We start from the raw sequence: 11,880 nt of genomic DNA, 5'->3' as shown, positions 1-11,880 counted from the left end.
CTCACAAAAAGTACATTAGACAATACTTTTTATTGTTTTTAGCTTTTAGAATTTTTAACTATTTGCATGTAACGTTTTAATAGTCTTGTATGTTGTAATTATTCTAGCAAATCTATCTCTTCATCAACTTTGTCATATGTTAATTGAATAAAATGTATGTTAGAGAAATCTATCTCTTCATCAAATGCTTCTGATATGGAATTGCAAGCAACGTTTGGTATACGACCAATATGAGCTTGTTGTTTAGACTTAAATTATGAAGAATCCAAATCTTCCCAAATTGCCATAAGGTTCTTCTTATATTTTTATATTTGTTCTTTTGCTTTGGATATTTTACTCCTTGCTTTGGACATTTTGCTCTAGACATTTTGTTTAGTGAAATGGTTAACATTAAATATTTGAATGATTTTGGATGCTTAGATTTTGCTTTCACTTTGCAAGCCAATAGAAAAGGCCCTTGATTGTACATTTAGAATAAATGTATATCTTTCAAATTAGGAATAAACAGTCTTGATTTTAGTAGTAGAGAAATATTGATTTTCAAAGATGTTCTTTTCTATGAAATTGCTTTCCCTTTTCTTTAGATAATTTTGTTCATACTTCACACTCTACAACATTTTTTCCTCTTATTCAATCTCTTCCTAAAATACTTAAATCTAAATTTACCCCAAGGTTTGTCATAGATTTTATAGTTGAGACTACCATATCTATTATTCCCAATCCTCCTATTTGTAGGTCCATTGATCTACTTATTTCCATTAAAAGTCTACTAGACTTAAGAAATCACCATCCTCAACAACAACCATTGCAACCTTTTTAAGTTTGTTTCTTCATCTATATCCAACATCTATTTTGCTAAAAATTTTCCAAAACTATAAAATCTTCATTCTTAACATTTTAACCTCTGTTGAGCCAACAACAAACAAATGAGTCATCAAGTATCAATATTAGAGAGATGTCATTCAAACTTAATTACAAGTCCTTTAAACACACATGACTTGGGTTGTTAACCTTTACCTTTTGGAAAACAACAAATCAATTATAAATGGATTTTCAAAATCAAATTACATGATAATGGCACATAAGAGAGACATAAAGTCAAATTGGTACCTAGATGATTCATTCAATTACATTGGTTTGATTATCTTGAGACTTTTAGATCTATAATTAGGATGTAAATAAGATGAGTACTATTAGACTCATCCTATGTTTGAAAGTTCCTCCATAATGACATTTTAAACATTTACCTACACAACAATTTTTTATTGGATAAAGAAATTTTAATGCACCTTTTCCTTGTCTTATTGTTCCCTTTTTCAATCATGTTTGTATGTTCCAAACATTATTGTATGGCCTAAAGCAAGCAACTAGGTAGTAGCACACAAAGTTGGGTCAAGTTTTGATACAATTTGATTTCATGTAATCCATATTTGATAATTTTTTTAACCAAACAAACCAATCAAAGGTTCATGACAATTCTCATTTATATGATGATTTGTTTCTTAGAAGTTTAAATTAAGCAAACTTAAATAAGATAAAGGAATTTCTGTATACAAAATTTACTATCAAGGATCTTGTCAATTAAAAATAGTTATTGAATCTAGAAGTTGTAAGATCAAGAAAGGAAATTACATTATTTCAAATGAAATATCCAATTCATTAACACTCTCATGCATCATATATACTTAAAAATTTTACAAGAATATAACTTTTGACACTTATAAAAGGCTTATAAAAAAGTTGAGTTACCTTGTATATTAGACCTAACATCACATATAATGATGTTAATTCTCTCGAACTCTCGAACTGTTTCACAATTTTCCATCTACGTAATATCATCATCCATGATTATGAATCGGAAATGTTTTTTTGACAACTTTTTTTTTATAACATTTTGACAACGTACACGTGGTGACTTGTGATGGATTCATTTCAAATATGTTTTTAAAAATAAATTCAAACAGACCAATAAAATAATTATATGTGGTCATTGTCAAAACAGTTGTTATAAAAAAGTTGTCAATGTATCAAGGTCCGTATGAATCATCTTATAGATAAAAGAAATCACCTCCACATGAATTACTCTTTTCACTTATTCTAACTAGAAAATATTGATAAACGTTATTGAAATTTTAATTTAAGCACAACACATTTTATTTTCTATGTATTTTAAATAATATAACGATGATATTATACTCTTTTTAATTTTATTAATTATTATAATAATTTTATCATGTTGGATCACGATTAAACTATAAGACATTTCAATGATGGGTCCAATTTTAATAATATAACCTAGAAGCATAAACTAATAATATAATTTATTATTTAAAAATATCATTTGGTCCTTAAATACGTAAAAATGTGACATTGTTAAATTTCACATAACCATCCCGAGGAAAAAAAACTAGTTTTAAGGGAGAAAATTGATTTAAGTGTTGTTAGTAAAAAGTGTATTGTATGATCGGACGAGCGTCCGCACGAAAAAGGAGCGGACGATTTCGAATATCTAAACCTCCAAATACGAACAAGACAAATCTGAAGGTCATTTTCTCAGACACGAGCACAGGCCGAACAAACGGTTTCAACAGCAAAGTACTTAAAAGACGCTAAGAATCGAGTGTAATGGATTAAGATTGAGTTGTAATTATAACTTCACTAATCTTAAGTTCATCTCAAAAATTATAAATAAAGATAAAAAGTAAAATGTATGATCACAGTTATTGTGAATTTAAGACTTTATTATGACTTGTTCAAACTGTTTACTGGCTTAAGCATTTCGATCGGTTTAGAGCACAGACAAAGAAAAATTTGGACCAAGGACAAATACAATTATCCGAGCATTATAGAAGTGAAAGTGTGTTTTGTGGAGTAGTTTCACCTAATAAATATGTTGAATTGTAGAAGAAAAAAAGAAAAATATTAGGTAGTAATAGAATAATAGAGCCAAAAGTGAGGGATGCACTGAGACAAAATTGGGGTGACAACGTGGGGAAGTGATTGTGATGGGTTGAGTGAAGAGGTAAATTGGATGGGAACATGTTCACATGCACATGGGGCAGTGGGGGCTAAGGGCCTCCCATTACATCATTTCGTACTTCTCCAGAACTTACTCTCTCTCTCTTTCTTCATACCAATTTTCAAGGTTTTCATGATCATTCTATGCATATGGAAACTTTGAAACCAGACAAGTTCCCAAGAGGAAGCAAATCACCTTATGTTTGAGTGGAATCCTTCTACATACACAGTTTTTTTCAAAATTTTGCTGCTTTCTCAATCCACGAGATTGGAAAAGATATTGTGTTAGATGGTTCTTCTTGGAACCACCTTCAAATGGATGTCACTATCCATCCAAAGCCACCAACTATGGGCTTAACGCATTGGGCCCAGTTGGTCGGCCTGAAGCCTTCACTTCCTCTTAGGGCCCACCCAACTCCTTCTGCTTTCATTGGACCACAGCACTCCATTCTCTACACTCAGTACACCAATCACTACCTCGTTGCAATTGCATGACAGGATTTTCTACTCTCTTTTGTTTTTCGTGCTTTGGCCTCTCCTCCGTGTTTACTAATTTTGTACGTTGCTTTTGTTTTCTCCTTCTGTTACCATTCCTATACGAACTTCGATTTGTTCTTTCCATCTTATATCAGACAATTCTTTCGATTTTCCTTTCCAAGTTTTTTAATCGTAACTTGAGTGAATAAATTACTCGTTTCGAAAGTTTTAAGTAAAATAAATGACAATTTTGGAAGAGGTTGTTGCAAGTACTGTTTCACTATTCTTTGACTTTCATTTAATTAAGTTTTATAGCTTTTCATTAATAAGAGGGGCATAATAACAGTTAAATTGGGTTGTAATAGATATTATTTTCTCTCTTAGAAATTGGAAAATTTAAATTTATTTATTTTTCTTCTTATTACACTTTTTTCTGTAATTATTTTGAATTGGTTTATCTTTTATTATATTTGTCTCAGCAAATAAAGCCTTAATTATTACAGCAACACATTTTTTTGTATTGTCTTCAACGATGACGACTTACGACATACTCTATTTGAATGAATTCAATTTTTAATGTGTTTATGCTTCAAAGTTGATTTATGATTACATTGGATTGATTTATGCTTCTAAGAAGTTGATTTATGATTACATTGAATGTATTTATGTTGTAATATAATTTTCATTCAAAATATACATTTATGAATTATTCTGGACTGATCTGACTCTAAAATTATATGCAGGTTTGTTTCTGCAATTGAGAATGTAGCAGAAACATACCTGATTTAAAAAAAACAGGGGAATATGCCTCAATTGAGACCATAACCTAGGCAAAAAAACACCCTATGGCATCGATTAAGGTCACAACCGAAGTAGAAAAGCTGGCGGATGTAAAAAAACAAAAAAAGCCTCTACTGCCTCAGTTAATGTCTCAATCGAGGCAGTAGAGAGGGACATACTGCCTCGGTTTAGAGGGAACCGATGCATAAAGTCCCACAAAAAAAATTAAAAAATCTACTGCTTCGGTTAGCTTTAAACCTAGGCAAAATCATACCCTTTTATGTCTCAGTTTTGAACCGAGGCAAAAAGTTATAGACTTTTTGTCTCGTCTGGATATGTCTCGGTTTTGGAACCGCTGTCTATTGGCAAAAATAACCGTTGTCGTTTCTCCTGACTCCACTAGTGGACGTTGCCAATAAAAAAGATTTCAAATGAATTTCTCATTGTTTTTCATAATATTATCATATGTATGATAAAGTGGATCAAAGATTTTATTTATACAATTTTGAAAACACAGATTAAAAATCAATTTAGATGTATTATAATCGATTATAATATATAATAAGTGATTTTTAGTAAAATTTGAAATTCAGTTAAAACGATTTTTGATTTAATTAGTTTTTTCATACGATAATTAATTATTTCAGCTTTTCATTTATTTCATAAAGGTTTAATGTCTCGGTAGGTCCCTATTTTCGGCGTGAATCTCAAATAGGTCCCTTTTCTTTTCGGCGTCTCAATTGGGTCCCCATTTTTGTAAAATTGTAACAATTAGGGGTCTGCCGTCAAATTGAACAAACGGCCGTTTAATTGTTTGTTACGTGGCATGAACAGTGTTTTCAGTAATCACACGTGGCATGATTCCCATCTGACACGTAAGAAACAATTAAACGGCCGTTTGTCCAATTTGACGGCAGACCCCTAATTGTTACAATTTTACAAAAATGGGGACCCAATTGAGACGCTGAAAAGAAAAGGGACCTATTTGAGATTCACGCCGAAAATAGGGACCTACCGAGACATTAAACCTTTCATAAAACAACTTAAAACAAAGTTAATTGATTATTAAAGAAACTAATTGATTATTATTTTTTGAAAATCATTTTTCAACTCTCAATTCCAATCGGCTAACAAAGCATACAATCAATTATTCCATTCCATAAGAACACTTTAATTTATTACATACAACTACATCGATTAAAACAAAATTAAAAATTCTTTTCACATTTTTTAATTTTTCAAAAATATTTTTTTTTCTTAATTAATTTTAAGATTAATTGAGTGCTAAATTCGAAACTATAGTAATACAATGAAAACTATCATACATACTATGTGTTTCGAGTGTAGAGTCGATGATCTCCACGAAACACGCTTTTCACACTTTACTCCAAGTTAGCTTAGGTAATCTTGTATATCTTAGTCCAAATCTTTCCTTGTTTATGCTCCAAACCGTTCGGACGTACCTACTAAAGGTACTCCAATGTTCAAGTCAATTGATCCGATCAGGGGTTAGAGTAAATGAATCCACCAACCTTCTTACCTTTGACCTCTGACCTGAGATTAGTGAAAACTTAATCACAACCCAATCATGGCCTAAAACCCACTAAGCAACTCTTATCCATAATCTTGATTTGACATGTATTTAAGAATGATTCATGCTAGGACACGTCCGGTTTTCCCTCCTTCTCGACCGCTCGATTGATGGACTGCTTGTCTTTTACCTATGACTTGTTGGCCGGTCAGATTCTTCTAATGATATCATCCGGTCAGTTTTGTCATATGACTGTCTAGTTATATGGTACACATCTTCAAAACATCAATTTTAAAACAAGTTCTTAATTTGTTTTTCAAGACTAAGTCATAACTTTTATTCTTATTATCCCTTTTTACTAAAGAATTCGTAAATTAATTTGTTTTTGGTGGAAAGGTGTTGTGAATATAATGAACCAGTACGTTTCTCTTGAAAATGTATTCTCTTAAATATATTTAAGAGCAATGATAAGATAACATATTATATATTCATTTGATCCATTTTATAAGAATAAAATAATTATAAAAGAGATAAATTTTTATATCTATAAAAGAAAAGAAAAAAAAATGCTAAATAAATATAAAAAGGTTGTGTCGAAAGAATCATGCATATGAAAAGGCAAAAAGGTTATTTGAAAAAATTCAGGATAATGGGGCTCTTACATTTTCAAATCAAAAGCCCAACTCTGGGGACGTTCGTAGATGGCAATCACGTATGCATATTCCAATTATCCTATAGAAGGAGAGGAATAGTAGTAGGGCTAAATTGAGAAATATAAAGCATTTATTGAAAGAAAATATATTGTGTTAACTTAAGACAGAAAAGTGAAGATATTTGTTGATTTTATTAAGTTGTTTTAACATGATTAAAGATGAATTATAAAAGAAAAGATAGTTGAGTTTGAATGGAAGATAGCTGAGCGCCAAACGCCTGTAGCCATTTTGATCCACAAACACACCAACATGCTTGCACAAGTGCTTGGAAGATGGGAACACACTGGGACAATAAACAAGTTTATAAGCACCATCATTCCAAGTTAAATTCCTCAAGGTCTAACCAGAGTTCCTCTTGTTGTGCACCAACGACTATGAATGGTTAAGTGCGTTTCTCATAATTAATGATGTGTTCATTTGTAAGGAAATAGATAATATTATGGACAAATACGTGCTTCTAATTTTGTATAAGTACACTTCAGTAATTTATGTGATCATTTCTAAACACAGAATAGGCACGTACGCTTTTAATTACATGCAATAAATGCATTATCACCACTGCATAATTCTGATAGTTCATATAAATACCAAATGGAGCTACACTTAGGAAATGATATATAGTAACTATCATTAAAAGTTTCAAATTTTAACCTTAACTTTAACAGCTAATGGTCTAAATACCTCATTAAAGAAATTTTTAACTGTAGTTAAAAATCCATTTCTTATGAAGAAAATATTCATTTGAAACATTTTTCAATATTCTAGATACCCATAATCAATTATGACTACATTTCTTTGAATTTTTTACTCTTTTTATTATAATAATAATAATAATAAATATTATTATTATTATTATAATATAATAATAATAACAATGAATAAAGTTTTGGTACGTGGGTCGATTATTTCTTTTCAAAAAAATGGTTGTTCACTTCATATCTTCAAATTTAACTTTTATTTGTCAATTTTAGTCGGGGATACATGTCAAAGATCTTTTGATGTTAAAGTTAGTTCGGTTTCGAAAGTAAAAATAAAAAATTCATAACTAATGAGTCACCTACCACCTTACCTTGAAACTTTATTTATATTTTTAGTTATGGGATTTTTATTAATATTAGCCTAATTATGAGTCAAACATGACTAATCGCGATTAAACCATTAACCAAAATGATTTTTTGAGTAAATTCCATCACTTTGATCGTTTGGTTGTTATCATAATGTGCTTTTGATTGTTCGGTCTAGTGTAAGGAACTATAACTGTTTTGCTAATTGAAGGGTCGACAGTTTGGCTACTGGTTGACCGAACGAGCATCATCTAAGTTGAGAAGGTGTTTGTACTTTGACCACTCAATATTATGTTATACGTTGATCGCTCGTATTGAATTATAACCATTGAAGGTCACTATTAGTATACTTCAAAATTTGAACTTATCATGTGAAGCATTGGATCACTCTAGACTGTTAGATGCAAAAAGATCTAACGATTGAGACTTTGAGATTGTTGAGATACGCACTTCCATAAATAGGTGTGAAGTTGATTTGTTATTTTCACCTTTTTTCTTTTGTTGCCTCTACTTCACCGCTCATTTTCTCGCTTTAGGTACTATTGTCAATCATTCTCCTTTCTTCGTTTGTGGAGTCTTCTAACAGGGATGGTTGAGAATATGTTGAAGATGTGTCGTCAGCATCCTCATTTAAGTCTTTGCACGGTAGCCATGGATCAACTGAATCTTCACAAAGGATGAACACCTCCTTCGAATGCTTCACGAAGGATGATAGGCTTTTAACTCAACAACAACAACAACACTCAATCACACTCCCTGTGAAAGTTCTCGCTCTATGCCAACACGCCAAGTTCTCAAAGCCACAACACAAGGGTTCAACAAACCCTAGAACACTTATCACCGCACACTGCAGATAAGATTTTCTGAAATACATGTAGGAACAATCGGTACCGTTATAGAGTCGCGCAGCGGAATAAAATATAGATAGCGGAAAGCATGTAACGATCACAACACAAGTTAAAATATGTGCTAAGAGTTTAGGGATCAAGAAAATCAACACAGAATTTTTATCCTGGTTCGAATCAAAAGATTCTGCGTCCAGTCGTTAATCACTATAAATAGTGATTAACCTTTTTCACTAAAATATGGTTTGAAGATTACAATCAGATAATCAAAATAAGCAAAGAATAGAAAACACCTTCCTTCGACAAACGAACGGAAGAACCTGCTCAGCCAACTTGAAGAGAACCGCTCCGACTTTTGACACACAAAACGCGAGCTTCTCCTATTCACAAGACCAGGCAAGAGCACTCTATCACTTTGAGAACTTCCTCAGACAAACTGTATTCTCAAAATGGCATAGATCCTTTTCACTCACAGAGAGCTTCCCTTAGGCACAAAGCTCTAATACTCTCAAGTGAAAAGTTATTTCTAAGAGCTGTGAAGACCTCTACTTATAAGCCTAGTTTCGTGCAGGGTCAAAAACTGAAAAAACATCTCCTAACTGCCACTGATAATCGATTATCATAAGTGATAATCGATTATTTGTGTCCGTTATGGGGTTTTCAAAATGGTGATAATCGATTATCCTGAGCAATAATCGATTATTCCAGAGACTTGGACAGAATTAAATGAAACAGTGATAATCGATTATTCTGTGTAATAATCGATTATTTGCGCAAGCAACTCTCTTCTAAACTGGCTTGTGATAATCGATTATTCCTCTTGATAATCGATTATTTGTGCAATGACTCACTAAATATGAAAACTTCTAAGAGTTTTTACATCATTACATTTTATCCTATACATTTGTTTCTACAAAATGCGTTTAACAAAGATGCATTTAGAGTCTTCAATTCTTCAGCTTTTATCATCATCAAAATTTCACTGTAGCTTCAAGATACCAATGCTCCTCATTGGTAACAATCTCCCCCTTTTTGATGATGATCAAAAATATCTTCTTGTTAAAAGCATTTCTAATTTCCTGCACAGATTTCATACTTACAAACATGTTAGTAATAACTGCACTACTTAAATTAGAAGTTTTCTCCCCCTTTTTGATCATAAGCAAAAAGTAAAAAAGTGGAAAAACTCCCCCTCAAATTTTTCTCCCCCTCAACAAAAGAATTGATGCATTTCAAAACAGAAATAAAATTAAAATTTCATAACATGAAAGAACAGAATACCTCATGGAATATAAGAAAAACAGAAATTCAACTCTAACTAAGAAGTACAAACAGTATTAATTAATCCATAATAGAGATAAAAACAAGATATCTAACAAACTCATATATCTTCCCCTTATATAGGTACCAGTTATCCCATAATATGTCAATCAAAAATAGATTTCTCAATTTCTTATCATAATCAGAAAAACATCTAATCTTTATGCTCCCCCTAAATTTGTTAACTTAAAAAGAATTTGGATCCTTTTAATTCATTAAAAATTACTCCCCTAAAAGTAATATTCCCTTTAAAAATCAAAGACAGATTCCATAAAAAAATTTTAAAAAAAGTTTTTTTTTTTTAAAAAGTTTTTTTTTACGCTGTGACTTAAGATAATCGATTATTACTTTAAATAATCGATTATGTGCGAGCCAAAGTGTCGAAATCCAAATTTTTGAGGACGAGATAATCGATTATTACCCTTGGTAATCGATTATTTACGTTAATTTTCGAAAAACACAAATTTGGGCCAAATTTTCAACCTAAGACACATCTAACATTCATAAATTATTTCAAAGCTCTTAAAAAATACCAGATACCATAGAGTCTTCTTTTCCTTTTGAAAAATTAACCTGCAAAACAAAACAATAGAGTTTTGGTCCCCATAATCTCATTTGGGTCCTTTGAGGTTAGAGACAATTTACTTTATAACAGGAATCCAAACATATTTTCCATTTGGAACATCAAAATGTTTAATTCTACATTTGTTAGAAGTGTGCCCCTTTTTCATACAATAAAAGCATGTGACAACATTTTGGTTTCTATAGGACACAGTTCCTTTTTCAACCCATACCCTGCGGGTTCTTTTAATTTTGTTCTTACTTTTAAAAACACTTTTGTTTTTATAAACCTTTCTAACAGTTATAGGCATTTCAATATTATTATTTCCAGTTGCAACTTCAAGAAGATTTTCAAGAATATCAATATCAAGCATATAACTCTTACATGAAACACATTCAACAGGATGTTCAACATTTGAAGAATCTTTCATTTCCAAGTTGCAAATTTTATTTCTCAAACTTACTTCCTCATCTAATGCCTTCTCATATTTAATTCGCAATTCTTTAAATTCCTTTTTCAAATTTTTATGAGCAACATTCAATTTTTCAGATTCATCAAGCAATTCAAGAAAAGCTTTTTGCAAATCAAATTCACTAGATTCAGAATTAGAGCAACTTACTTGGCTTGCAGTGTCATCAACATTAGCTATCAAACATAAGTTTGTTTCTTCAACAGAATCACTTGAACTACTTGAGTCATTATCAACCCAAGCAATGCGGACCTTCTTCTTTTTGTGAAATTTCTTGATAATTGGACAAACGGATTTTATATGGCCTCTTTCACCACATCCATAACATTTAAAGCTTGATGAGGAGCCTTGATTGTCCTTCTTTTTCTTCAAGAGTTGGCTTTTAGATGATTCATTACTGGCCATTAAGCATAGATTTTCTTGCTTATTTGAATTGTTTGAGCTTGAGGAGCTTGAATCAGACAATGTCAACTTAACAACATCTGTGACTTTATCATGAGCAACTCTTAAAAATTCCCACATTTCCTGAGCACTTTCGTAAACAGAAACTTTGAAAAAATCATCAAGGGTTAGTGCAGATAAAATTATGTTCCTAGCCCTAACATCATATTGTGCCATTCTATTTTCATCCATAGTCCACTGTAAAAATGGTTTTTCTACCTGCATATCATTTACTAAAATAGTGGGAACAATTGGTCCATTTATAACAACTTCCCAAATACCCCTGTCAATAGACTCCAAAAATATTTGCATTCTTATTTTCCAAAACGCATAATTTTCCCCCGTAAACAAAGGAGGTCTATCAATAGAAGCACCCTCAGCATAAACTTGGTTATGACCGTCCATTTTCGAAAAATTTGAAAAACTATCAAAGCAAGCTCTGATACCAATTGTAGGAACAATCGGTACCGTTATAGAGTCGCGCAGCGGAATAAAATATAGATAGCGGAAAGCGTGTAACGATCACAACACAAGTTAAAATATGTGCTAAGAGTTTAGGGATCAAGAAAATCAACACAGAATTTTTATCCTGGTTCGAATCAAAAGATTCTGCGTCCAGTCGTTAATCACTATAATAGTGATTAACCTTTTTCACTAAAA

This window comes from Vigna umbellata, chromosome 2, assembly GCF_029865625.1.
Source record: "Vigna umbellata cultivar VRB3 chromosome 2, Vumbellata_1.0, whole genome shotgun sequence".
Lineage (NCBI taxonomy): Eukaryota > Viridiplantae > Streptophyta > Magnoliopsida > Fabales > Fabaceae > Vigna > Vigna umbellata.
Note: the sequence above shows the minus strand (reverse complement) of the source record.